This window comes from Microcaecilia unicolor, chromosome 2 (genome assembly GCF_901765095.1).
Source record: "Microcaecilia unicolor chromosome 2, aMicUni1.1, whole genome shotgun sequence".
Taxonomy (NCBI): domain Eukaryota; kingdom Metazoa; phylum Chordata; class Amphibia; order Gymnophiona; family Siphonopidae; genus Microcaecilia; species Microcaecilia unicolor.
The window spans coordinates 109,378,385-109,405,884 of NC_044032.1; the positions used below are offsets into that span (position 1 = coordinate 109,378,385).

Below are 27,500 nucleotides of genomic sequence, written 5' to 3' on the forward strand. Positions count from 1 at the left end.
GGTGGAACTGCAGCCACCCGTCCTACCCAATGAGGGTGCGTCAGGCCCCTTGATCCCAGGAGGAGGCAGGTTGTCTCTCTTCCAGGACAAATGGGCACATATCACTTGGTGTCAGTGGGTCCTGGAGGTGGTCGAAAGGGAATACACCATGGAGTCGCCTGTCCAATTCCCAACACCTTTATGGTCTCACTTTGCTGCACTGCTGTGAAGTAGCAAGCAGTTGCCCTTACTCTGCAGTCTGTGTGTAGGGCGGTGGGGCGTCTACCGCCAGCAGACCAAGGTTTGGGATGGTGTTCCCATCTGTCCCAGGCCCTGCATTTTCAGATGGTGACACTGCACTCATTCATTGCGTCTGGAACGCCGGGAAAGTTCTTGTCCTTCCTGTACCTTGCAGAGGCATACCTCCACATCCCCTTGTGAGTCACCACAGATGCTGTTTGTGCTTCTGTGTGCTGGGGCAGCACTTTGAATTTCGGGCCTTGCCTTTTGGCCTGGCTATGTTGCCACTCACATTTTCCAAGGTAATGTTAGTGGTGGCAGAGCATCTGTGGCATCAAGGGGTTCGGCTTCACCCGTACCTGAACACCTGGCTGATTTGGGCCAACTCAGAGGTGGAGGTCAGGTGGTCACCATGTGAGTGATTTTCCTTCTGGAGTTGCTGGGCTTGGTGGTGAACCAGTGCAAGAGTTATCTGGTTCCATATCAGCTTTTGTGTAGCATCTTGGAGTCCGCTTCAATATGGCCTGGGAGGTGGTGTTCCTTCCTGAGGAGTGGGTAGGAAAGCTGCGGGTGCATGTGCTCCAGTTGTGCGATTTCTGACTCAGTGGGCAAGGTTGACTTGCTATCAAAATCTGTTGAGAAGGTTAAGCAGGATGGTATGGGATTTTTCCAGCAGACCCAATCAGACATTAAAGATTTAAAAGCTACTGTCTCTTAATATTATTAACGAAAGAACTGTGATACAATGCAAATTTGAACAGCTTGAAAACTAACTGCAGACTGAACTTACGGGTACTTAATTTTCCTAAGGCAGTTGGTCTGGGTAGGAGTAGCCTAGTGATTAGTGCAGTGGACTTTGATCCTGGGGAACTGGGTTTGATTCCCACTGCAGCAGCTTGTGACTGTACACAAGTTGCTTAATCCTCCATTGCCCCAGGTACAAATAAGTACCTGTATATACTATGTAAACTGCTTTGAATGTAGTTACAAAACCCACAAAGGTATCAAGTACCATTCCCCTCCTCTTTCCCTTCAAAAATTATTTGGTTAAGATTTTTAAGTTTCCTTTAAATACTATACCTCTTTTTTTTTTTAATGTTTAATCTTTTTTATTTATACCTCTGTTTTTAATAAGATTTATTATTTGCCAAATGCTTCAAGGGATACAATATCAGCTCGAGAAAAAAATGCATTAAAAGATTTATCAGCAGTTCTGGCAGAGTCATTCTGTGATGTTCAAGAAAGAGCTACTTTGTTAGTCTCGTTTGTTTTTGAGCAAAACCTCAACTTTGTAATGAAGTTGCACTTCTGTAACTCTGAAGTGACTTTATGTGGTCAAAACACTGTGGTTATTTCTTGATGTGACTAAGGCAACTCAGGATAGAAGGAAAGAATTTTTAGCAATGCGTGTGGAGACAAAGGATGTGGGAGCTACATTTTATTAGCTTACCCCTGCAAGTGTCTAATGGGATACTTTAGGTGTCCAGTATACCTTTTTCATTCCAGCCCAATTAAGAGCTTTTTTGGACCTTAAGAAACTCTCTAATAATTAGTTTGATTTATTGTAATATGACCTGATGATTTGGTGTACTATTGCTTATTCCTTTATATTTTGATTTGTCTATTTCTCCCTTTCTATTTCAGGTCTCTCTCCCTTGTTTTGGTGGTCTAAGAAGCAGATTTATGATATTTCTTTATTAGTTTCCCTAATTATCAAATGTTTCTGTGTTTTTCTGTAGCAAGTATTGTTACTTGTAAGATATATTGACACCAACCCCCTCCCCCCCAAAAAAAAACAAACAAACAAACAAACATCCAGTGCCACCCCCCTTAGGCCCATTCTGTTCCAGGCTGCACTCTCATCCAGCGGTATATAGTTTCAGGTAAATTATAATTTTGTCCTCTTCATTGCGAGGCTTAGTTGACCTATGGTGGTGGTTTTCAGTGACCCTAGTAGCTTGACCTCTGAGAAAGCAAAGATACTTACCTGTAGCTGGTGTTCTCTGAGAACATCAGGCCATTAATTCTTACATACTCTCCCGCCTCCCCTTGGTAGTTGTCTCCTTATTGTATTGTACTTATGGTCCCGTGCTGTCGCTGCGAGTGGGAAGGCACTTGTGCATGTGTGATAGGAATGCTGTGCATGCTTTTGATGCTCTAGTAGCTTGTTTAAGCTCCACACTGGGTGATGTGGATGACATCACACACATGCGAGAATGAATTGCCTGCTGTCCTCAGAGAACGTGATAAGTATCTTCACTTGACTGCTTATAATGCATAAAGAACCAAAAGAGGTTGATGGTCACTTGGTACTGAAGAGACATAAAATCAATGTGTTTGGAGAGACCACTGACAACTACAATTTTATATCTAATACCTCCTGGTACATACATTGTATGAAGAATATGCATACGGAACTTACTAATTTTAAATCAAATATAGAAGAGAAAGAATAACAAATATTCATCAAATAAACTGGTACTAGATAATAGGTACATGTGATAACATAAACATTAATCAAATGGATATGGGGTAAAAAATAAATGTGACAGACTATAAAATATTTAAAAATTATAAAAATCCCACAGGTATATAAAAGAAACTAAAAATGAAAATACTGTGTTTTTCAAGGTGTGTAAATTGGAAAACATCCAAGAAGACCTAAAAAAAACGGTTCAAAATGAATATAAGGACCTAAATAGAATCAAAGCTAAGGCTAAATCTTCAAGGAAAGCAATCTCTACATCAACCTCTGCGTTAATAAAAGACCCAAGACATTGCGCAGGAAGATTAAATACCTTGCAGTTCATCTAGGCATGATGTCATATGAAAAAAATAAAATAATAAAAGGTAACACTCGCCCGAACTGCTGATAAAAATGGATGTATGGCAAACACTTAATACATATAGTATAAGATCCAAAAGGATACCGCAAAAAGAACTTAATGTTGGGTAAATGAAGAGTAGATGACAGTGCTTCAAAACCCACATCATCAATGCATTAGAAAAGGACTAATACAAAATGCACCATAAAACTGATACAGCCCCTACAAATGTGAGTGAAAGGTCCTGTAATTAATAGTGCAACATCAATTAGGACAGTGTATAATAAAGTGAATACCACTGAAACTTTATATATATATATATATATATATATATATATATATATATATATATATATATATATATATATATATATAAAATATGAAATAAGCAGTGGATTTTCCCAAGTCCATTTTAATAATGGCCCATGGACTTTTCTTTTAGGAAGCTATCTAAACCTTTTTTTTAAACCTCACAAAGCTAAAATACTTTTTCCACATTCTGTAACACTGTCAAACAAAGAGCAGCTGATCTCTACTGATGTCTACAATATCAAATTAAACAAGAGTAGAGCTGCTGTTCAGAGTATTGCCCGCTGCTGTAGCACGCGATCTTGCAGATACTACTGCTAGAGGAGGAGTCTCATACACTTTACACAGCTGATTTCACTCCACCTTGCGGTGAGTCTTAACTTCTGTGTATGTTAATAATCATCGACTCTCCTTCCCCCTCCTTTTTATACTAGTAATGTCTGGTAACTACTATTGTGGTGTTCTTCTATGATCACTTTCTAAAGAGGAGTTATCCAAATCTTGTTCACATGAATGGCTGCGCTTTACTTATCTGTGTCGACCGGCATGCCCCTGTTTCCCCGACAGGTGCCTGTTTCGCAAGGACGCTTTGTCAAGGGGAGATAATGGCTCCGGACCTACAATAATAAAAATTCTATGTAAAGCTCTGCAAGATGTCTACACCTTACTTGTGAAACATACTCTGTACCGATATGTTCAAGGCTTACCGTTACACCTCTCTTGCGCCATTTACATGCCATGCATTGAAGATGCAATATGGTGGTGGCATCTATTTAACTAGAAACAGACCGGAAACAGCTGATTCAAAACTCCCGCTGCCTACGAATTGCTCAAAGCCACCCCGAGACTACCTGGAAGCAGCTGATTAATCGCTGCTGTGGACTTAACTGAAGCAACCCCAATGTAAATATGTATTTAAGCCCTCCGGCTCTAAGGTATTCAAATGGTAGATCTAGTATGTCTCTCTCTGTAGCAGCCTTCTGTTATAATCGCCGCCCCTCAACATGGGGCTGACCTGCTCTATCACCATGCACTGTAAACTGTCAAGCTGATGGTGGTGTTGTGCACAATGTTGAACTAATGGCGCTCCTAAATTCTGAGCCAAATTCGGTCATCCTAGCATGTAATGACCTGGTCTTTTACCAATGTATAGCTTGTTGCACGGACATCATATGTAGTAAATCACGCCTACCGATCTGCAAGTGGTGCATTGGTTTAAATTATACACCACCCCATTGTGTGTAAAATTGTCTGTTTCGATCGTTAAATCACAAGTTTTGCAGTGTATTTTGTGGCATTTATGGTGACCGACTGCTAATGAGGGTGTGTTGACAATGTTATCTGGTAATGCTGCTGGACTGAGGATTTCTTTCAAATTCTTTGATCGCGAAAAAGCTGTTCTTAAATGAAATCCCTCTCGTTTAATTTACCACATTCTGTGGCAACGAATTCCAGAGATTTTTTTTTTTTTTTTTTTTTTGAAAGAGTAAAGACTTATCTCTTCGAGAAAATCTATGGCAAGGATCAAAACACATAAAGCCCATACAATCTCATAGACACGCACCAATACACTCTCTGAACCTCTACTCACGCGCTCTCACCACTCTTAAACCCTACCCACAGATAAAATTGTCAGACCTCCCTGTTCCCTCAATAATGTTTTGCCCCCCTCTCAACTCACCACTGTTATATTCCACTGTTCTATCCCCTAAGAATATCCTGAATTTACTCTGTTTTATATAATTCTTCACAATGTAACCCATAATTGTACTGCAACCAACTGCACTTCCATCTTTTACAATGTATTGTAAGCCACACTGAGCCCGCAAATAGGTGGGAAAATGTGGGATACAAATGCAAATAAATAAATAAACAAGCGATTCACGTCTACCTGTTCCACTCCATGCAGTATTTTATAGACCTCTATCATATCTCACTTCAGCCGTCTTTTCTCCAAGCTGAAGAGCCCTAGCCATTTCAGCCTTTCCTCTTAAGGAAGTCATCCCATCCCCTTTATCATTTTCGTCGCCCTTCTCTGTACCTTTTCTAATTCCACTATATCTTTTTGAGATGTGGCGACCAGAAGTGCATACAGTATTCAAGGTGTGGTCTCACCATGGAGCGATACAAAGGCATTATAACATCCTCATGTTTATTTTCCATTACTTTCCTAATACCTGACATTCTATTTTACTTTCTCTGCTGCCGCAGCACATTAAGCAGAGGGTTTCAAAGTATCGTCAAAAATGACTCCTAGGTCCTTTTTCCGGTCGGTGACTCCTAACGCAGAACCTTGCATCACATAGCTATAGTTTGGGTTCCTCTTTCCCATATGCATCACTTTGCACTTGCTCACATTAAACATCATCTGCCACCCAGATGCCCAGTTGTGTGGTCATCTTGCAATTTTTCACAATCCTCTTGCGATTTAACAACTTTGAATAACTTTGTGTCGTCAGCAAATTTATTTTCCTCACTAGTTATTCCCATATCTAGATCATTTATAAATGTTAAAATGCAGCGGTCCCAACACAGACCCCTGCGGAATCCCACTATCTACCCTTCTCCATTGAGAATAATGACCATTTAACCCTATTCTGTTTTCTATTCTTTAACTAATTTTTAATCCACAATAAAACACTACCTCCTATCCCATGACTTTCCAATTTGCTGTAGAGTCTTACATGAGGTACTTCGTCAAATGCCTTTTGAAAATCCAGATACACAATATCAACTGGCTCACCTTTATCCACTTGTCCGTTCACCCCTTCAAAGAAATGTAGTAGGTTGGCAAGGTGAGATTTCCCTTTACTAAATCCATGTTGGCTTTGTCTCAATCCATTCTTTTGAATATGCTCTGTAATTTTCTGTAACCATCTAATAAAAATGCATTACTATGCTTACTTTGTCAATGCATAATATAAAGAAGATGAAAGCAAAATGTGCCAGAAGTATATGGACAAAAAATGAAACACAAATTATTATGAGTACTTAAAAAAATGTATGATAAAGTGTGAAAACAAATGAAATCTCATAAGCTGGTATGTGAAACAATATTAAACAGTAATGCAAGACAACTGCATTCCAGTTTCCTAAGGGATACAAATGAATGCAGCTTTATATTGTATGAAAAAATAAATGTCCTGTGGTAGATTTATACACCATGTTAAGTCTGACCCTTAAATACCAATATATATCAAATAGAATAAAATTAAAAAAAATAGTTAAAAATCAATCTAACCATAAAATACAAACATGTTTAACAATGTTAAAAAGAGATAAATAAAGCATCAAATAAACAAATTATAAATGAATGAATAAATAATGTAAGAGCTCAAAAACACTGTAACATATCACCATACCTGAAATAAGGTTGTCATAAAAAAGGTCTAAGATCTAATTCAGCATTAAGGCCACATGGATTGACTGTATTTAATTCAAAAATAAAACATTCTGCACACATCAGCATACTGTCAGTGTCACCACCTCTCCTTCTTGTCTGTACTTGTTTGAATACAAAACTTTGCAAATCATCAATTGAATGTCTCTGAGTACCACATGACCAGCGTTTCCTTTTGTTTTTATGCATTATTGTTAGTGATTAAGTAGTCAAGAATTTTACGGACATTTTTCGTCTTCCATTTTATTTGTATTTAATCTTCAGGCAGATTTTTGATTTTTATTATTTATATCGATTTTTATGCATGGTCATTTTTACGTTTGTAAGGTTTGGTCCTTAGATTGTTTATATGGTTTTATAGACTCCTGATGCTGGCCTAGTGGCTGAAACATGGCCCGGCCCGTGTTGTCTTGGATGTTGAAAATAAAGAACTTTGAACATATAGAGCATTGTCTGATGTTGATTGGTCACCTTTTCTGTGTGTTTGGTGTTCTTTGAGTCTTGTGAAGGTTTGTTCTTTTGTGGTTTCATCTGAACTGCTGTTCCCATCCATACTGTACATTCCTTTTTTTCCAAAGATAGTATTGGTCATTTGTGTGAACCAATTTTTAGACCTCCTCTCGTTTGAGTGGACTGTGGAGATGAATTTAGAATCTCAAGACTTTTGGATGGACATAGTGTTCTCTTGTGGTACTTAAAGACTTAGTAAGGATTTCAGAAGGTCAGGTAGACTTTTTTTTTTTTTTTTAACTATATTTGGAGGTGCTGAGAAAGGCATGGTAGATTGTAAGGTCATCTTGCATGATGGTTTTGGGATGTTTTTTCATCAGTTTTTATTTATTTCAAGGATGAGTATCTCCTAAGGAGTTAAGTGTACATTAAACCAGAGGTATGGTGGCCTCTTGAACCAAATCTCGTGCAGTTTTGCTGGTTCTCATTTGTAGAGCTGCAACTTGGTCTACTTTTGCTAAGCACTGTTGGTTGAGCATGAGATCCACAAAGGAGGCAACTTGTGGTTTGGTGGACATAACCGATTGGATCTGGACTGGTCTTGTAGAACTCAAGGAAAGGAAATTAACAGGTAATATCAAATTTCACCACCGCACATAACATCTGAAGTGCAATAACTGGAAAGGGTTTGGAAACCTCGCTAAGAGGCTTTCATAAAAATGTCTTAAGATTTAAAAGTATACTAACAGTAATGATTAGGTTCTCCATAAGTAATAAATCATGATTCCTACACTTTTGCAAGGTCTATGTTTGTGTTAATGTTTATACAGATATCTGGAAACCTACTGTTCAGTGAATGATTTGTGTATTCAAATGTTTTCAACATCTTGAAGTCCTTGGAAATGTCTCTTTTTTTTCTTCCTTGGTTTGCAGTTTGCATTTTAATTAGTTGCAAAACTTAATTTGGATCAAGCATGCAAAGCTTTGTACATGATTTTGCAGTCAAGTTCCAAATAAATTAATGGCCAGTGCACAATAATGAGACTAGTAAAAAAAAAAAAAAGCATTGAGAATCAATTTTTCTCCTTCCTATTTGTGCTAACTTAGGTCATGTTGCTAAGTTTAACTGGGAATTGAATATTTCTATAAATCTCAGAGGAAGTAGAAACTCAAGAATAGGAAACAGAAAGTGATAGTTTAAAGAAGGAAAGCCCCCTTTTCTCCCACTGGTTTTGCAATGCTACTAAAACTTTTTTTTTAATACTTCAGCATTTGTTGAAGAGTAAAAAAAAAAATAGTTTGAAAATCTGGTGTATAATAAAAATAACAAACGTATGATTTTAACTATGGTATGTATGAGCTTGTGTGGTATGCTTTTATCTTTTCACGATGGATGGAAAGACATTTCATAAAATCAGATAATTTAACTTCCTGATCAGAGATCTGGATATATATTTCTCTAGTAGTAATTTGTCATTGTGTTTTATTTATTATTTATTTATTTATTTGTAACATTTGTACCCTGCACTTTCCCACTCAATGGCAGGGAACGCTTAAATACAAAAGCCCTTTCCAGAATATATGAAGGTAGGTAGTTGAAATAAATGCAGACAAATGATTCAGAAATCATTCTTCCCCCCCCCCCCCCCCCTTACCTAGGTTAGTAGATTCCTCCTGTTCTTTGGGCTTTCTATATATTCATAATTGATTTTAATTACATAGAAACAGAGAAAAATTAGGATATTTAAAGACCATATGGCCTATCCAGTCTGCCCATCTATGCCATCTACTATCCCTCCCCCCCCCCCCCCTTTGGAGATCTAATGTACTTGTCCCAAGCTCTCTTAAATTCATCTCCACCACTTCCACCAGGAGGCCCGTCTATGAATTCCAAGACCCTTTCCATGAAGCATTTCCTAAGATTACTTCTGAGTCTATCCCCTTTCACCTTCATCCTATTCCCCTTCATTCCAGAACTTCCTTTCAATTGAGACGTGCCCCCTGTGCATTTATGCCACATAGTTTACTTCACTTTGGCCAGATGTCACCAGGCTCACGATGCCCCTAACTGACGCACCCTCTCCAACCTCACTGATCCTTGCTCCTCTTGTCCAAAATTTTCTTCCGTTAACCACCGTTGTGATGTTGCGATCTGTTCACAAGCTTCTTAGCTTTTTCCTGGGGAGTATGAACCTCAATGTGAAGCATGGTGAGCTCAGCACGGAGGGCCTGCTGTTCATCCTACACAGCACCGACACGTCTGTAGTTCCAGAACTCAGCTGGCAAGATCTGTGAAAAGTGTCTCCAAATGTGACATTTGGGAGGCACGTTGAGTAAAGTGGGGCTCCAGTGCAGTAGTCATGGCTATAGTGAGCTCTACCAGTGCTTAAAAATATAAATTGGCTTACTGCTGCACCAGGGCTCTCCCCCATCTTGCCTTCCAGAACCCACATATGCTCTTTTTTCCAGTCTGCAATTTTTACTCGGCATTGGGGTCCAGATTGCCACAAGTATTTGTCCATAAATTCTAGGAATCTCTGACATTTGTGAGGTGCCCGGAAAGCTCCTTAATTGTGTTCAGAGGTCAGGGAAGCCCAGGGCCTCTGGAGCGAGTAGAAAATCTCTCTTCCTTGTCATCAAGCAGATGAAGCCATTACGTATGGGTTGTGTCCATCAACCAGCAGGGGGAGATAGAGAGCACTCAAATTTCACAGTGCCACATGGTCAGCTAGCTCCACTGCCTCTTCAGTATTCTCTATCTCCCCAAGCAGGGTGGTTGCAGCTTGATCAAGCTTCTTAAAAAATCTGCCTGGGGGGTGGCTCCTGGCTTGCCAATTGTTAGCCGGGGTGTTAGAGGCTATAGCAGCTTCACTTTAAAGGCACATAGGTTAGCCCTTTCCCTGCCTTACCCATCCCCCCAGTGGATGTGAGCACATTAGTTTCACTTTTCCCTGCTCTTTCCCAATCTATACTTGGTGGATGCAGGCACATTGGTTTGCCTTACCCTGCCTTTTACACTGTTCTGTACCTCCGGAGTTGATTTGATTGCCTCTTTTGCTGTTTTCTCTACTTTCCTCACAGCGTTAACAAAAAACAAGAGGTTTTCTTCAGTTTCTACAGCGTGACCGGAGCTTGTATACTCGGTCCAGTGAGGTAAGAGTGTTTTCTGACTCGTCCGGGGAGGGCCCGTGATCGGGACGTTTTTGTCGTGAAGCCGCCATTTTGAATTTTCCGCCATTTTTCGGCGATGGCTGCAGAGAGTGTTAAGCGCTGTTCCAAGTGTGGCAAGCGCAGATCAGCAGCGGGGCTCTGTAAAACATGCTGTTCAGGCGTAAGAGCCGGCCCGAGCATGGCGAGCGATGATTCTTCCTGCTCAGAGGAGCTGGCAGCGGGCGCCATTTTGAAAGCACCACATGGCGCGACCCCCGCTGAGGCGGAGGGTCTGGAGACCGGAGGGGGCCCTCGAATTGAGGCTGGCCAAAGAGCTACTAGCCCCGGACTGGAACCGGGTGCCCAGGGCGAGTTTTTCTCCCCTGACTTTGTATTATTGCTTCATACTGCATATATGCTTAAAAGAGCTCAGCCACAGGGGTTTTCTACGGCCCCCCTTATTGCCCCTCCGGTGGATGCAGGCCTGGGATTGCCCTCTGAGGCGTTTTTCTCTGATAGCTGGCCACAAGAGAAGCGCAGAAGGGTAAATTCCCCTTCAGAGAGTGGCGCACCCCCCTTCCCCCCCCCCCCCCCCCCGTGGTCGGGATGTGGTGACTCTGAGGGGTCTGGCAGGCCCTTGTGGCCAGAGGAAGGTGTAGAAGGGCCACTGGATCCAGATGATCCGTCCGCGGTGAGGATTTTCCACCGCGAGGAGCTGCCAGCGCTTATTTCAGATTGTCTTACAGGTCCTCTCTATTGAAGATCCTGGGAGTGGCGTGGCCTTCTCTGGAAATCTGAGGATGGCAAGTACCAAAAAGCCTGCTCGAGCCTTTCCTTTGCATGACTCCCTCCAAGAGCTTATTTCAGCTCAATGGGCTGACCCTGAAGGACCTTTGAAAGTTTCCAGGGCTATGGGGCAATTATACCCTCTGAGTGAGGAGCATTTGGCTCGCTTTGCAATGCCTAAGGTGGATGCCCTAGTCAGAGCTGTGACAAAGAAAACTACGTTTGGGGAGCGTGCCAGGTGCCCTTGACCTGGATTGGCCACTGTCGGTGACAGGATGCTGGGCTAGATGGACCTTTGGTCTTTCCCAGTATGGCACTACTTATGTACTTATGTACTTATGTACTACCCTCCCGGTTGAAGGAGGTGTTGCCCTGAAGGACATGCAAGACCGTAGACTGGAATCAGCACTTAAACGGTCCTTTGAAATTGCTGGTCTTACTATTCGGGCGTCTGCATGCAGTTGTTATGCTGCTGGAGCCTGCCTGGCATGGTTGCAACAGGCAGTGGAACAGCCCGGTGATGGAGCAGAGCCCTTGTCTGAAGTGGCTCCGCGAATGGAGTCGGCCTTGACCTTTTTGGCTGTCGCCCTTTATGATATTGTCAGAGCTTCGGCTAAACAGATGGCTGTAGCAGTGACGGCTCGCCGTCTTCTGTAGCTACGACATTGGGCGGCGGACATGGCCTCTAAGCAAAGGTTGGTGAAGTTGTCCTTTCAAGGCCTTCTCCTGTTTGGTGAGGAGTTGGAAAAAATTGTGAAAGGCCTGGGAGATGCTAAACCCCAGCGCTTACCCGAGGATAGGCTGCGGCCTCCCTCCAAGGGTCAGGCGGTTCACTCCTCTTATAGACCTCGCTTCTGTGAAGCTAGAAGGTACCGCCCGGGGCGTTCTGCTGGGTCCACTTCTCGTGGCCGGTTTTTCAGCAGAGGAACTCCTTTCGCTCGGACAAACATTCCGCAGCAGCAGGCTCAAGACCTGGAGTTCAAGGGCGACCCTCTCAATGAGGGTGCGCCGGCCCCCTCCTCTTTCTCGAGGAGTGGGCCAAGATTACCTCAGATCAGTGGGTCTTGGACCTGATCAGAGAAGGATACCGAATAGAATTCGATGCCCCGATAAGAGACGTGTTTGTGGAGTCCCGATGCAGTTCTGCCGCCAAACGGGCGGCGGTAGAGGAGACCTTACAAGGCTTGATTCACATTGGGGCGGTTTCCCCCGGTGCCTCCCGCCGATTTCGGCTGTGGCTGCTACTCCATTTATTTTGTGGTGCCGTGAAAAGGTGGGTCTTTTCGCCCTATTCTGGACTTAAAAGAATTAAACAAGTCCCTAAGAGTGCGGCATTTTCACATGGAAACCCTGCGCTACGTCAGTGCGGCGGTACAGCCAGGAGAGTTTCTCACGTCTCTGGACCTGAAAGAAGCTTACTTGCACATTTCAATTTGGCCCCCGCACCAGAAGTTTCTGCGGTATGCGGTGATGGGAAAACATTTCCAGTTTCGGGCCTTGCCTTTTGGCCTCGACACAGCTCCCCGAACCTTTTCCAAGGTAATGGTGGTAGTAGCTGCTTTTCTCAGGCGAGAAAGTATCCGGGTTCACCCGTACCTAGACGACTGGCTCATCAGAGCGGACTCCGCAACAGAGAGACGTCAAGCTACAGCCAGAGTGGTCTCAGTACTGCAATCTCTGGGCTGGGTCGTCAATGTAGCCAAAAGTCACCTGACCCCCTCGCAATCTCTAAAATATTTGGGGGCACGGTTCGACACAGACTCGGGATATGTATTCCTACCCGAGCAAAGGCGGTGCAAGCTTCAGATGGTGGACTTTGGTCCTGGGGAACTGAGGAACTGAGTTCGATTCCCACTTCAGGCACAGGCAGCTCCTTGTGACTCTGGGCAAGTCACTTAATCCTCCATTGCCCCATGTAAGCCACATTGAGCCTGCCATGAGTGGGAAAGCACGGGGTACAAATGTAACAAAAAAAAAAAAAAATCAGGTCTGTCTGCTCCTGAGGATGCCCCGCCTGCGAGCTTGGGACATTATCCAGCTGTTGGGATTGATGACGGCCACCTTGGATTTGGTGCCCTGGGAGAGAGCGCACCTGAAACCTCTGCAGTATTCCCTGCTTCAACGATGGTCTCCAGTATCTCAGGATTATCAATGCAGACTCTCTTGGCTCCCTGCGGCCCGACTCAACATGGAGTGGTGGCTCTCAGACAGCATGCTGCGGCGAGGAATGCCGCTGGCGCTCCCCGATTAGTGCCTAGTGGTGACAGATGCCAGCCTGAAGGGCTGGGGCGCACATTGTAAGGGGAAGCATGCCCAGGGTCTTTGGACACCTGACGAGTCGGAGTGGTCCATCAATTGCCTAGAGTTGAAAGCGGTGTTTCAGGCGCTTCTGGCCTTTCAAGTGACCCTGGAAGGATTGGCTGTCAGAGTGATGTCGGACAACATGACAACAGTTGCCTACATAAACCGACAAGGCGGCACTCAGTGCAGAGCGCTGGCCGCGCAGGCCGAACAGATTTGCCACTGTGCCGAGCTGCATCTACAGTTTCTGTCGGCAGCTCACTTTGCAGGTCAGAGCAACGTGGAAGCCAATTATCTAAGCAGGCATCAAATCGATCCAGCGGAATGGGAACTGGCAGACTAAGTATTCTTGCAGATATGTGCCAAATGGGGCAAGCCCGTAATGGATCTTATGGCGACAAGCTCAACTGCCAAAGTCCTGTGCTTTTCAGCAGACGGAGAGATCCTCGCTCAGCCGGGTTGGATGCCTTGGCTCAACTCTGGGCCTCTGGTATGTGTTCCTTCCGTGGCCCTTGATAGGGTGTGTGCTTCTGCGGATTCGACTTCACCCAGGAGAAGTGGTTCTCATCGCCCCGGATTGGCCCAGGGGGCCTTGGTATGCGGACCTCCGACAGATGCTAGTGGAGGCTCCTCTTCCTTTACCTCTGGTACCGAACCTATTGTCGCAGGGACCGGTGGCCATGGAGGGCGCCTGCCGTTTTGGTCTTACGGCATGGCTATTGAGAGGGCGCAATTGAGAGGCAAAGGCTATTCAAATAATGTTGTTTCCACTCTCCTGCAGGCCTGCAAGCGGTCCACTTCCATGGTTTATGCCAGGATCTGGCGCCAGTTTGAGGCTTGGTATGTTTCAAAAGCGATCACACCCATGCGGGCTCCTGTCTCGCCGATTCTGGACTTGTTGCAGGATGGTGTACAAAAAGGCTTGGCCTATAATTCCCTGCGGGTGCAAGTGGCAGCATTAGCCTCCCTTCATGGTAAGGTTGCAGGCGTGTCTTTAGCTGCTCATCCAGATGTGGCAGGGTTTCTTAGAGGGGTGCTTCGGCTCCATCCTCCCGTGCGGGCACCTTGTCCAGCTTGGAACCTGGGGCTAGTTTTGAAGGCTCTGCAGGGTTCTCCTTTTGAGCCGCTACGGCAGGCTTCAGAGAAAGATTTGACACTAAAGGCCGTCTCTTTCTGGTGGCCATTACTTCGGCGAGACGGGTGTCAGGACTCCAGGCACTGTCCTGTCGAGACCCATTTCTGCAATTTTCAGGGTCCGGGGTCACGGTTCGTACCATGCCTTCTTTCATGCCTAAGGTGGTTTCAGCATTTCACCTAAACCAGCCTATTTTTCTACCCTCTTTTGTTAAGGAGGAGTTTCCAGAATCCTTTGGGCAGTTGCACCTGTTGGATGTGCGCAGGACTCTGTTGCAGTATCTGCGAGTTACTATTTCTTTCAGGACCTCTGATCATTTGTTTGTTTTACTATCAGGTTCTCGCAGAGGGTCTCCAGCGTCTAAAGCCACTATTGCCCGCTGGCTCAAAGAAGCTATCTTTTCAGCTTATCTGCTTGCCGGCCGGCCTCCGCCTGTAGCCTTTAAGGCACATTCTACAAGAGCGATTTCTTCCTCTTGGGCTGAAACTGGAGCACTCTCTCTTCATGAGATTTGCAGTGCAGCAACATGGGCTTTGAAGCTCTCATTTGCCCGACATTACAGGCTGGATGTGGCTGCTAGGAGGGATGCGCGTTTTGGAGCACAAGTGCTAGCGCGTGGTGTGACTTGTTCCCACCCTATATAGGGATTGCTTTGATACATCCCATACGTAATGGCTTCATCTGCTTGATGACAAGGAATGGAAAATTAGGTTCTTACCTTGGTAATTTTCTTTCCTTTAGTCATAGCAGATGAAGCCATGAGCCCTCCCTGTATGATTGTCTGTATGATGTGAATCTGTTTCAGGTTCTGTTCTTGTTTTCTGAAGTTCTAATCGTTCCTTGGGAGAAAGTTGGAAAACAGTCTTCAAGATTCTTGTTCACTTATAGGAGGATGAGTTCATTCCCTCCAGTTCATGTGTAGGAGGTTGAGTTCATTCCCTCCAGGAGGATGTGTGTATTCCCTCCATAAATACAAAGAGGAGGACGAGTTTATTTCCTCCAGGAGGATGTGTTCATTCCCTCCTTTTGAGTTCATGCCCTTGTTATGGGGCCATCGTTCGGTGTGAGGAAAGTTCATGTTATTCCCATTGCGGTTTGTTATACTGCTTTGGAAGCTTCAAATACTGAAGAGGCAGTGGAGCTAGCTGACCATGTGGCACTGTGAAATTTGAGTGCTCTCTATCTCCCCCTGCTGGTTGATGGACACAACCCATACGTAATGGCTTCATCTGCTATGACTAAAGGAAAGAAAATTACCAAGGTAAGAACCTAATTTTCCCTTCTCGCTCACTGCATCATATTATCTCTCGGGGCTTAAATGTATATTACCCACATATATTTAAGTTTCAGAAATGTATGTTTCTAAAACATATGCTTGTCCCATCATGCAGCAGTTGCAATCGAGGTCACAAATACCTGTCTAGATTCCAAAAAAGCACACTTCTGAAGTGGTAGGTTTCTCTCGTATAACAGTCTGTTCTTCAGATTTCTATACTGAATGTTTTGTTTTTTTTTCAGATTACAAGAACATCAGTAATTGAAGTACAATCCTTTTCATTATGTTAAAATAGCTTATTTTTCAGTGTTTGTGGAGAGAGTATTTGCTGCTGCTTAAAGTCTTGAAAACACCCAGTGACATGTGAGATTTGTGTTGATTTTTGTTTGTGTTCTTCATGATCATTAAAAAAAAATTAATATAAAAAAGCAATGCTATGTGTTCTTCCCCCACCCCCATTTCAGTTTTATTCATCAGTTTTGCTCACTGCTCTTAAAATTATTTTATTCTTTTTTCCACAGAATGTTGGACGCAAGATTTCAGTATAGAAATAGGGACAGAACTATAACACATCGGTAAGTTTATAACACATGCTGGTAATTTTTTTTTCACTTTTTAGTAAACATAATCAGTATGATTTAATTTGAATAACTTGTAATGCATTCAGAATAATCCAGATCATACACAAGTACAGAATTGTTGCCATACTGGGATAGACCGAAAGTCCATCAAGCCCAGTATCCTGTTTCCAACAGTGGCCAATCCAGGTCACAAGTACCTGGCACGACCCAAAACAGTAAAACATTTTATGCTGCTTTCTCTAGAAATAAGCAGTGGATTTCCCCAAGTCCATTTTAATAATGTTTTACGGACTTTTCTTTTAGGAAGCTATCAACCTTTTTTAAACCCCGCTAAGCTAACCGCTTTTACTACATTCTCTGGCAACGAATTCTAGAGTTTAATTACACGTTGAGTGAAGAAATATTTTCTCCGATTTGTTTTAAATTTACTACTTTGTAGCTTCATTGCATGCCCCCTAGAGAGCGCACTGTTTCACAACAGCTTCATAAAGAGCAACACCTACTCCATTATTTTATTTAGAGTGACACCTATTCCACCGTTTTATTGCACACTTCCACCTCTTCCTCTGGTTTACTGATAATATTGTATTGAAGCCAATGATGGAGGGTAAAAGGGGTGTAATATGGTCAGACTTCTTTGCATGATAAGATCTCAATTGCTATGTTTAGAGCTGATTGAATATATTGGATGAGGGCACGATGAAGGCCTACATAGATTACATTATAGTCCAGTCACAAAATTATCACTACGTAGAGAAGGGCATCCAAATGACTTTGTCTTATGTCATCCTGTATCTAAACCGTACCCCCAGCTGCCTGTTAAGATGTCAGCACGATACATTTGTATCATGTCTGTTACATGGATGTTTTCCATGTTGCGTATTATGACTATCATTTGTATTCTGATGACATCATTTCTGTTATGAGTGTTTTACTCTGTTGTTTATATATATATATATATATATATTTTTTTTTTTTTCTGATAGCGTAGCAATTCATTGTGTCTATCAGGACTTAATTTGCCTGCCTCCAAGTATACCTCATTGATTGTATGTTAGGCTTACATTTTGCCATTTTACTATGATTACCCTTATTAGTTGATTATGATCAAGCTATATCTGTTGTATACTACATAGGGTGGAACTCTTCATAAAGGTGGGTAATATATATAAAGAATCTGAGGGGAGTGACTTGTAATAAAGCAACAAAGAGGCTTAGCATTCTGATATCTGCTGACTCTTGTAATCAGCACAGCGGCTTCCAGCTTCATGGAGCACTCAGTCTCATCACTGGCATAAAAACCTCCACATATTCTTTAATCTTGAGAAAAAAAATGTTGTTAATCTATATTTTTTATTTGTTTGATTTTTAATTTTTAAACAAGAACGTACCTTTTCAGTTGCACAGTCTCTTTTGTCTTCCCATTGCAGTTCTCTTTCTACCACAGGGGAGAGTGGTTGCTTTTTGTAGCTGCTCTTCACAACAGGTCTAGGAAGAGCTTGTTTTTGTGCGTTTTGGCGTGTTTTTGGTGCACCCATCTTCGGGTTTCCCTTTTCCTGCTTCCCTTAGTATTTTAGTGTCCTTTTTCCCTTTTTTAAGTTTCCTTTGTTCTCTGTTTTTTTTTTTCTCTTTTGCCTTGCCTTTTTCTGGCACCATCACTTCGTTGATTTGGCTGCATAAATTCTTCTGTCTGTGTCCACTCAAGTTCCCAGTGGCTTCATGCATTGTACCCGGTGCAATTGGACCATCTCTGGTAAGGACACGCATTCTTGGTGTCTTCAGTGTTTTAGGGCCCGACCATAGCCCTGCTAACTGTGTCCTCTGTCTTCGGATGAAGAAGCGGACCCAGATTGTCAGAGGCTAAACGTGAGAGGATTTTTTGAGCCAAGTCCGATTCCTCAGTGTCAAAGTCAGCATTGAGGTTGGTGTCATCAGCATCAAATGTTGCACAAGCATCAGGAGCATCGGTACCAATGTCTGCTGCTAGACCTGTAGACACTGGGAGCAGTAGTTCATTGAATGGGTCTCCCACCTATCTTGATGCCAACTGCTGTGCAGAACCCACGGGATCATCCAGCGTCTCACCCAACTCCGAGGTGATATGAGGATTCGTTGTTGTCCTCATTGGCACCAGGGAGCCTTAATGTCGAGCTGTGGGCAAAGGCCAAGAAGCATCAGCATTGACATTCCTTGACGCATGGTGCCAGGAGATCCAGGACATTGAGGGATTCAGCACCCGAGAAGCATTGGCGCCGGGAAGACTGCTCCCCATCCATTCAAGAGGTGCCGAAGCGTTGGTCTCCCAGCAGCATGGACCAAGCTCCTGTCTCAACCCTGCCAGTTCTGCAGCCTGTTTCTCAGCTGACACCCCAGCCTTTCCTGGTGTTGGCTCTTGATGGGCACATTTGGGCCTTATTCTGTGAGCTGCTGGGTGGCCTCTTGCAACAGTGTGCATCGGCATCAGGGGTGCTTGTGCCTACCCTGCCTCCTGTTGTGGCCCTGCTTGGCCCTACTACTACTACTATTTAGCATTTCTATAGCGCTACAAGGCGCACACAGCGCTGCACAAACACAGAAGAAAGACAGTCCCTGCTCAAAGAGCTTACAATCTAATAGACAAAAATAAAGTAAGCAAATCAAATCAATTAATGTGTACAGGAAGGAGGAGAGGAGGGTAGGTGGAGGCGAATGGTTAAGAGTCAAAAGCAATGTTAAAGAGGTGGGCTTTCAGTCTAGATTTAAAGGTGGCCAAGGATGGGGCAAGACGTAGGGGCTCAGGAAGTTTATTCCAGGCATAGGGTGCAGCGAGACAGAAGGCGCGAAGTCTAGAGTTGGCAGTAGTGGAGAAGGGAACAGATAAGAAGGATTTATCCATGGAGTGGCGTGCATGGGAAGGGGTGTAGGGAAAGATGAGTGTGGAGAGATACTTGGGAGCAGCAGAGTGAGTACATTTATAGGTTAGTAGAAGAAGTTTGAACAGGATACGAAAACGGATAGGGAGCCAGTGAAGCGACTTGAGGAGAGGGGTAGTATGAGTAAAGCCCTCAGCCTGCAGTGTGGCCTCTGATGCCGGTGTCATCTGTCACCCAAGCTAGCATTCCGTCTACATCAGTGGAGGAAGCCTCGCTGGAGTTGAGGCAGGAGCTGACTCTTCGACGCCCTTCTGGAGGACATGGTTCCTCTAAGTCGAGGTAAGCTCTGTGGGCAAAATGCTGGACTTTGCGGACTGTCTCCCACTGGAGCAGGCTGAGTCACTGCGCAAGTTGGCCAATCAGAAGGTGTGCCATAGGTTTTTGGCCAGGGGCGCATATGACACTTAGATGTGGCATCCGGGATCTCTGCTCCAAGTATAACAATGCGTAGACTGTCATGGCTGCGTGTTTGTGACTTGGAATCGGTGGTTCAGCAGCGGTTGGTGGATGCCCCATGCCTAGTAGATAACCTTTTTGAAGAGAAGTTTGAGGAGGCCACTGACCATATCATGAAGCATACTGATACCATCTCTTCTCTCCCCCATCGGGTGCCTTTTGCATCTGCCTCCTTATCTAAGAGGTCTTTTAGCAAGTTGAGGAGTGCCTGCTACTCTGAGTTGTAGGTACACCGCCTCCTCTCAACAGCCTGCACAAACAGCGTGCTCCTAAGGCCCCTGCTGCTCCCTTGTCAAAGCAGGGGACGAATTTTTGACTGGTTCCAGAAGAGCATAGCTACTGTCGGTGTCCATCCTGGACAACTTGCCGGTCAGGGGGAGGCTGAAGTTTTTCTACAAAAGGTGGCCCCTTATAACCACTGACCAGTGGGTTGGAAGCGTCCTAAATTGGAGTCAGAAACCTCCAAATTGCCAACCGAGGGCTCATTACTTCAGCTCTCGGCATGAGCAGGTACTTGCAGAGGAAAACTCTTCCCTTTTAAAGGCCTATGTGGTCGAACCCGTTCCACCAGGGGAAGAAGGGCATGGATTCTGTTCCAGGTATTCCTCATGCAGAAAAAGATAGGGGGGATGTGTCCCATCTAGACCTAAGGGCCCTGAACAAATTCTTGGTGAAAGAAAAGTGTAGGATGGTTTCCCTGGGCACCCTTCTACCCATGATTCAGAAAAATGATTGTCTATGCTCTCTGGACTTAAAGGATACATTAACACACATCCCGATACTTCCAGCCCACCGGAAGTATCTACGATTTTGGCTGGGACCACATCACTACCAGTACTGCGTGTTGCCCTTTGGTCTCTCTTCAGCTCCTAGGATATTTACCAATTGTCTAGCATTGGTACCCGTTTTGCTTCAGACTGAGAGTCCGTGCATAGGACTATTTGTGTGCTAGAGCTACTAGGGTTAATTATAAACTACCCCAAATCCCATCTTCACCATGCTCAACAATTAGAATTCATTGGAGCCCTGCTTGATACACAGAAGGTTCGAGTCTCTTTCTCGGAGCTGAGAGCAGACACCCTAGTTGCACTGTTTTCTCAGGTTTGAGCCTCTCAGCAGGTCATAGCTCTGCAGATGTTGAGGTTGTTGGGTCACATAGCGTCCACAGTTTACGTGACGCCCATGACATGTCTTCACATGAGATCAACCCAGTGGACCCTGGTCTTTCAGTGGTGCCAAGCCACAGGAGGACTTGAAGATTTCCCCGGAGCTTTCCCGCTTTCTGTTGTGGTGGATCATTTGATCCAATTTGATCCATTCCAAATTTCTCAGCCGCAGAAAGTGCTGATGATTGATGCATCTCTCCTGGGTTGGGGAGCTCATGTGGATGGGCTTCACACTCAAGGTGCTTGGTCCACCCAGGAAACGGATCTCCAGATCAATCTCCTGCAACTTTGGGCGATCTGGAATGCTCTAAAGGCTTTCAGAGATTGGCTGTCTTACCAAATTGTACTCATTCAAGTGGACAGTCAGGTTGCCATGTATTATACCATCAAGCGGGGGGCACTGGATCTGCTGTCTGCGTCAGAAGTCCGTCTGGATGTGGCGTTGGGCTCGCCGGCATGGCATGTACCTTGGGGCCAATTATCTGGTGAGCAAAAACAGCCTGGCTGACAGACTGAGCAGGGTTATGCAGCCTCAACAGTGGTCTCTCAACATGGGCATTGCCAGAGAGATCTTCCAAGCGTAGGGCACCCCTCGGTGGATCTTTTTGCCATTCACATGAATCATAGTCCCTCAGTTCTGTCCCAGGTTTCAGGCTCATGACAGGCTAGTGTCCGATGCCTTCCTGCTTCATTGGGGGACAGACCTCCTGTATTCTTATCCTTCCTTTTCTCTCATGGGGAAGACATCGCTGAAACTCGAGCAAGACTGCAGAACCATGATCTTGGTAATGCCTATTGGCCTCGGATCTGGTTCCCTCTTTTTCTGGAGTTCTCCTTCTAAGAACTGTGGAGTGTTTTCTGACCCTCATCATGCAGAACGAGGGATCTCTTCTGCATATTAACCTTCAGTCTCTGACCCTCACAGCCTGGATGTTGAGAGCCTAGAATTTGCTTTCTTAAGTCTTTCAGAGGGTGTCTCAAAGGTCTTGCTGGCTTCCAGGAAAGATTCTACCAAGAGGTGTTTCCATTTTAAATGGAGGTGGTTTGCCATCTGGTGTGAGAGCAAGGCCCTAGATCCTATTTCCTGCCCACACCTATCTGAGTCTGGTCCAACGTCCAACTCTGTGACGGTTCATTTCAGTGTAATTAGTGCTTATCAACGTATAGAGGGTAAGCCCATCTCTGGACAACCTCTAGTTGTTCACTTCATGAGAGGTTTGCTTTTGTCAAAGCCCTGTCAAACCTCTGCCTATGTGACTGGACCTCAACGTCGTTCTCACCCAGCTGATGAAAGCTCCTTTCGAGCCACTGGATTCCTGCCATCTGAAGTACTTGACCTGGAGGGTCATTTTCTTGCTTGCTGTTACTTCAGCTTGTAGTCGATGATCTTCAGGCCTCAGAGGATGCACCTTAAACTAGGTTTCATCACAGCAGACTAGTCCTCTGCATGCACTGTAAGTTCCTGTCAAAGGTGTGTTGGGAGTTCCATCTGAGCCAGTCAGTTGTCTTGCGAACATTCTTTCCCTGACCTCATGCCCATTCTTGCGAGAGCGCCTTGTACACCTTGGACTACAAGTGAGCATTAGCCTATTACATGAAGCGAACTATGCCCCATAGACAGTCCATCCAATTTTTTGTTTCTTTTCATCCCAACAGGATGGGGGTCACCGTCGGGAAACCCACAATCTGTAATTGACTGGCAGATTGCATTTCTTTCACTTATGCCCAGGCTGGGCTGACCCTGGAGGGTCATTTGTAGGCTCACAGTGTCAGAGCCTTGACTGTGTTGGTAGCCTACTTGCAGTCAGATCCTCCATTTGAAGAAATTTGCAAGGCTGTGACGTGGTCTTCAGTCCACACATTCACATCTGATTACTGCCTTGAGCAGGTTACCCAATGTGATAGTCAGTTCAGGTAGACAGTGTTGCAGAATCTATTTGGGGGGTCTAGAATCCAACTCCACCCTCCTAGGCCCATTTTATTCTATTCCAGGCTGCAGTCTTACCAGTTTGTATATAGTTTCAGGTTAATCTATATACTGTCCTCGCTGGTATGAGGCCTAATTGACCAATGTTTGTTGTTTTTAGTGAGCCTGGATGCTAGGGATACCCCAATTGTGTGAATTATTGCCTTTTTGTCCTCTGAGAAAGCGAAGATACTTATCTGTAGCAGGTATTCTTCGAGGACTGCAGGCCTTATATTTTCACAAACACTCCCACCTCCCCTTGGAGTTGTTGCCTCCTTTTTCTTTTTATGCTGTAGTATTTAACTGCAGTAACTGTGCTCTCACAGCGGGCGGGAGGCACTTGAGCATGTGCGGTGGAGCATGCCTCGTACTCCACAAACACAGTTAAATCTTGTTAGATGCTTCAGACCGTGCAATGTGGGATCGTGTTAACAAATTGTGAGAATATAAGGCCTGCTACCCTTGGAGAATACCTGCTACAGGTAAGTGCCTTTTTTCTTTTCTTGAAGTTTTTAAAAGTGCTATTACTTAGATTCACGGTATGTTCCTTATTTATTTTAAAATTTCTATTCCACACAATCCTACAACTCTCGGTGGATCACAGCATAACATGCATAATACAATTTTAAAAGAAGAATGCATACACATATGTAATAACAGATTTTGGACTAAAATAAATCCTTCACTAAAACAAAAAGTAGCTTAAATACCCAGCTTTAAACCACCGTAAAAGCTTGGGCAAAAAGGAAAGCCTTCAAATGTTTATGAAACTGAAGAAGTGAAGTCATACCCCTTGAATTAAAGGGCAACGAATTCCACTGCCTCGCACCCTAAGTATAAAAAATAGTTGAACGGTGCTTAGCCTAATTTGATGAAAGGAAGGAATATCGAGCAAATATTTGTCTGAAGAATGCAGTGAATGAACAGGCTGATAGAACTTTAAGGAACTAGCCACAGAAACTGGCACATCGTTGTTTAAAGCCTTAAACAAAACCAAAGCTCGTAATGGACATATAATAACTCTTCCTCTCTACAATTCCCTAATGTCTGTACACACGAACCTTATTCTACCACAACATTACTGTTATTTGTTCATACCAGAATTGGCGAACGCCTTTACGGTACTATGAGGCATATTTTCAAAGCACTTAGCCTTCCAAAGTTCCATAGGTTTCTATGGAACTTTGGAAGGCTAAGTGCTTTGAAAATATGCCTCTATGTATGCCACATTGAACCTGCAAATAGGTGGAAAAATGTGGGATAAAATAAAAATAAATAAAATAAAAATTAGCAACAAGATTTTAAACCCGATTCTCCACTGAGTGGGTAACCAGTGCAACTCCTTGAGTGGGAGGCGGGGCTGGAGGTTGGGAGGCGGGGATAGTGCTGGGCAGACTTATACGTTCTGTGCCAGAGCCGCTGGTGGTTGGGAGGCGGGGATAGTGCTGGGCAGACTTATACGGTCTGTGCCAGAGCCGGTGGTTGGGAGGCGGGGCTGGTGGTTGGGAGGCGGGGATAGTGCTCGGCAGACTTATACGGGCTGTGCCCTGAAGAGCACAGGTACAAATCAAAGTAGGGTATACACAAAAAGTAGCACACATGAGTTGTCTTGTTGGGCAGACTGGATGGATCGTGCAGGTCTTTTTTCTGCCGTCATCTACTATGTTACTATATGAGCCAAGTGAGAGGTATCTGTGAGCAAACCAGCGGCATTTTGAGCAATAAAGGACGGATCTTACCTAGAGGTGTAATGTAAGATACAATGCATTACAGTAATCAAGGGAGTGAGCACACACTGTAGTGCAGACCTAAAGTTAGTGGGTGACAACTTTCAGCTGCCTAATTAGACATAATTAAAAAAAAAAAAAAACAACCTTTCTGAACAGATGCACGTATCTGAGTTGAAAATGACAAATTAGAATCCAACCAAACCCCAAGATACTTTAACCTTTGCACAATGGGAATTTTTAAAGAATTGAATACAAAGATTTCTGGAACCAAAGAAGGGGAAGCCTTAGCAGACAAAAATATAATCTGTGATTTAGAAACATTCAGCTGAAAACAATTAGCTTCCACCCAAGCCCTCAGGGACTGCGAACTAGTAGCTAAAGATTGAAAGTGTTTCTCAACAGTATTAGACATAGGGAAGAAAAACTGAATATCATCAGCATAAAACCTAAATTGAACATCTAGACTTCAAAGGACTTGACAAATAGTTCTCATATAAATATTGAACAATATAGCTAATAACGCTGAGCCTTACACCTGATCTAAATCAACCCATTCTGAACACCTAGAACCCAGATGAACCTGAAACTATCTCTTATGCCCAGATGATCAAAAGCCCCGCGCTGTTCCAAACAGCACTCTAAAATAGTGCTGGAACAGCGCGGGGCGCTATTGGACCTATGATCAGAGGTAATGCATGCAAATTAAAGCAGCACAATTATCTCTGATCATGGGGTTGAACTGCGGGAAAATTGTGCCTGAGCATGCGCTCAGCACAATCTTCCCGCACTTGTTTGACAGGTCTGGGCTGTCAAAAGCCCAAACCTGTCAAACACAGGGGCTAGAGGTCCATGGGACCACCAGGCCCTGACTACCCCTGCCCTGAGCAACGGGGGCTGGAGGTCCGGCGGACCTCCGGTCCCCCCAACGATTTCCCCCCCCCCCCCAGGTTCAGGGAGGGCTGTAGATCTGGTGGGTCTCCAGCCCCCCCAACCCCCCAGCAAATGGTCCTTGGTGGTCCACTGGGCACCGACCAAGCCCCCCCCCCCCCCACAGTGACAGGGGGGCTGGAGGTCCGCTGGACCGCCAGTCCCCCCTCCCCAACCCAACCCCCAACATTGACAAGGGTCCCTATGTGATAGACCTGTCACTCCATCCGCCACTCGCCCCCCTACCTTGGTTGAAGGAGGGATGCAGTCTGCCTCCCTCCTCTTCCTTCGACGCCGCAAAATGGCAGCGCCTAGCCCTGTCCAGTGCATCCTGGGATGCGCTGGGCGGGGCTACATGGTAGGGTGGCAGATGGAGTGACAGGTCCATCACACAGGGACCCTTGTCAGTGCTGGGGGTTGGGTTGGGGAGGGGGGACCGGCGGTCTAGCGGACCTCTAGCCCCCCTGTTGCTGGGGGGGGAGCTTGGTCGGTGCCCACTGGACCACCAGGGACCATTTGCTGGGGGGTTGGGGGGACTGGCGACCCACCGGATTTCCAGCCCTTCCTGAACCTGGGGGGGGGGGGGATTGTCAGGGGGACCGGAGGTTTGCCGGACCTCCAGTCCCCTTTTGCTGGGGGAGGGGGCTTTGTTTGTGGTGTTGGGGGGAATAGAGGCCTGGCAGCATGCAAATGCATGCTGGACAGGGCTCACCATTCCTCCCCAATGATCTGCAAACCCTAATGCCAGCTCGGACCTGTCGTAGGGTTTGTCACGGCCAGCGACCCAATCTTTGGCGCACTGGTCGCTGATCATTGGGGATGAATGCATTAAGCGCTGATTAGCATGCATTTGCATGCTACTTGTGCTAAGAGCCCTGTTTAGCATGCATTTGCATGCTACTTGCGCTAAGAGCCCTCAAGCGCGTTGTTTCATGCGCTCGAGGGCTCTGATCATGGGTCGGTAGCAAACGCCGGCGCTAGTATTGCTTTTGATCTGCCTGTCAGAGGAAAGACTCAAACCAAAGTACACTTTACCACTAACACCAAAGTATTTTGCTGTCCTAATTTGATTAGCTAACAGTGTAGCAGACCGAATATTGTCTCTATCCAGTTAACTGCCAAAATAGTGCTTTGGTGGCTAGAGGGAATATTCTGTGGCACTAACTGGTGATTAAAACTTTTTAATTAAGTGATTAATTGTGATTAAAAGTTTAGATTAAACAGCAGCTATAATATTTACTCTAGATGTTTGTGTTAAAATATGTCCCATGTGCTTTGCTAGCATTTTGCTACCCTTAAATATATGCTTTTATTTTAGACTAGTGGTTTTTTGTGTGTGTGTAGTTCCCTCTACTAAAAATATATCTGGTGAGCTTTTTTGACTGACTTTCTCATGTGAGGATCAACCAGATTGGAAGGTAACTTTGGTAGGTTAATAATTCATGAACCTGACTGTGTAACTTGCCTTGAGCTCGGATGTTGAAGCGTTGAGCAATTTAAATCTAAATCGAAATTTGACTACATTGTCCTCTTATGTGGTTCATCTGTATGTGTTCTGTGTGACACTCAAGATTAAATCAAGAATTATTTTGTCACCTGTAAGTCTGAGGACTAGTTAATCGACAGAGTAGTTCTAGCATCCAGAAATGGTCACGCTGTGCACGTTTTACCCAGTTTGCATGAAGATAATTTGTTGCTGATTGTTTTACTTGCTTTGGTGGTTTCTTTATTCACCTTTTAGCATCACTTCCTGATTAAGTAATCAGTATTATAATTCTATATTTTCTAGGTTTGGATAGCTTCTTAAAAGAAAAGTCCATAAGCCATTATGAAAATGGACTTGGACAAACTCCACTGCTTATTTCTAGGATATGCAGCATGAAATATATTGTACTTGTCACAAAACGCTTA

At 44.5% G+C, this 27,500-nt stretch overlaps 1 protein-coding gene across 3 annotated transcripts in view; it reads left to right on the top strand.

The window, feature by feature from the left end:
* ERBIN (erbb2 interacting protein) overlaps positions 1-27,500 on the top strand; it is a 405,835-nt gene that overhangs the window by 79,552 nt on the left and 298,783 nt on the right. For all 3 annotated transcript variants that reach the window (XM_030193205.1, XM_030193207.1, XM_030193206.1), the window contains exon 3: positions 16,373-16,426. The gene's annotated coding sequence lies outside the window, so the exon portion shown is untranslated. The remainder of the gene's footprint in view (positions 1-16,372; positions 16,427-27,500) is intronic.